The sequence below is a fragment of the Echinops telfairi genome, unplaced genomic scaffold (assembly GCF_000313985.2).
Source record: "Echinops telfairi isolate 266 unplaced genomic scaffold, ASM31398v2 ScPeMD7_7413;HRSCAF=8451, whole genome shotgun sequence".
NCBI classification, from domain to species: Eukaryota; Metazoa; Chordata; class Mammalia; order Afrosoricida; family Tenrecidae; genus Echinops; species Echinops telfairi.
This window is the reverse complement of record NW_022111313.1, coordinates 93,135-95,192: the sequence shown is the minus strand read 5'-3', so window position 1 is coordinate 95,192 and position 2,058 is coordinate 93,135.

Here is a 2,058-nt window from a genome sequence, read left to right as displayed (position 1 = left end):
CGCTGGAGACAAAGTGGGTGCATAAGCAAATGTGGTGAAGAAAGCTGATGGTGACCGGCTATCAAAAGATATAGCGTCTGAGGTCTTAAAGGCTTGAAGGTAAATAAGTGACCATCTAGCTCAGAAGCAACAAAGTCCATATGGAAGAAGCACACCAGCCTGTATGATCATGAGGTGTTTATAGGGTCAGTTGTCAGGCATCCAAGACCCAGAACAACAACAACAACAGCAACAACAAAACAGAACAAATTATCATGTCATCGTGAATGAGGGGGGAGTGTGGAGTGTAGACCCTAAGCCCATATGTAGGCAACTGGACACCCTCTTACAGAAAGGTCTCGGAGATGAGATGAGCCAGTCAAGATGCAGTGTAGCCACGATGAAACATACAACTTTCCTCTAGTTCTTTAATGCTTCCTCCCCCTACCCACTATCATGACCCCAATTCTACCTTACAAATCCAGTTAGACCAGAGCATGTTCACGGGTACAGATAAGAGCTGGAAACACAGGGAATCCAGGACAGATAAACCTCTCAGGACCAATATTAAGAGTAGCCATACCAGGAAGGTAAAGGGAAGCTGGGGAGAGAAAATGGGAACTGATCACAATGATTATATATACATATAATCCCCTCCCAGGGGGACAGACAACAAAAAAGTGGGTGAAGGGAGACATCAGTCAGTTCAAGACATGACAAAATAAGAATAATGTATAAATTATCCAGGGTTCATGAGGGAGAGGGAAAAATGAGAAACTGATACCAAGAGCTCAAGTAGAAAGAAAATGTTTTGAAAATGATGATGCCAACAAATGTACAAATGTGCTTGACACAATGGATGGATTTATGGATTGTGATAAGAGTCCCCAATAAAATGATTAAGAAAAAAGATATTTACCTGTGTTTCGTGACTATGCAAAAGCATAACCAACCATGGCTAACATTGAGAAGAGTGGGCATTCTAGAACACTTCATTGCACGCATGCATGATTCGTACAAAGAGCAAAAGGCAGCCATTGGAACAGAACAAGGAAATATTTAACTGTTTAAAATCAGGAAATGTGTGCATCAGAATTGGATCCTTTCACTATCCTTATTCAATTTGTTTGTTGAGCGAATAATATGAAAAGCAAAAGTGTGCCAAGAAGATTTAGCATCAAGACCAGAGGAAGGCTTATCAACATCCCGCAGCATGCAGCTGTGGATGAAATTGAGGAGGACTTGAAGCACTGGGTGATGATCATTAAAGACTGCACCCTTCCCTACGGATTGCAACTGCGTGTAAATAAGGCAAAAGTCCTCATAACTGGACTGATAGTCAACATCATGACACACGGGGAAAAGAGCGAAGCTGTCAAGGATTTCCGTTTACTCGGATCCACGGTCAATGCTCATGCAAACAGCAGTCAAGAAATCAAATGACCATGGCCTTGGCAAAGCTTCTGCACAAGGCCCACTTAGTGTTCCAGGGGAAAGATGACCTTGAGGACTAAGGGGTCCCTTGCACCAGCTCGGGTATTTCCAACGGTGTCATGTCCATGTGAGAGCCAGGAAAGGAACAAACTAAAACAGACCAAAGAATCCCTGCCTTTGACTGATGGTGCTGGTGACCAATATTGAAAGTACCACGAACTGCCAAAAGGACAAACAAGTCTGTCTCAGTGGACGTACAGCCAGTGTGTTCCTTAGAAGTCAAGATGGGAAGACACCAGTTCACATTCTTGTAATTCGATCAGGAAAGAGTGGTCCCTGGAGAAATGCTTGCGAAAGTCGAGGGGTCATTGAGAAAGAGGAAGGCTCTCAAGAAGATGAGTGGACGGACCCGGTGGCCGCAACACTGGCTCAAACACAGCCACTGTGAAGATGGCGGAGGACCGGCGTGTTTTATTCTGTTATCCATGGCGTTGATATGAGACGGGACCGCTTCGATGGCAACCTTTTCCCCTCTGTTTTTCAATTAAAGACCATGTGCAGTCTGTATAATAATTCCGTTAAAGCACATTGAGAATAGTGTGTATTGATCAATAGTCAGGGTTGGCAGCTACGAGACTCATCGAT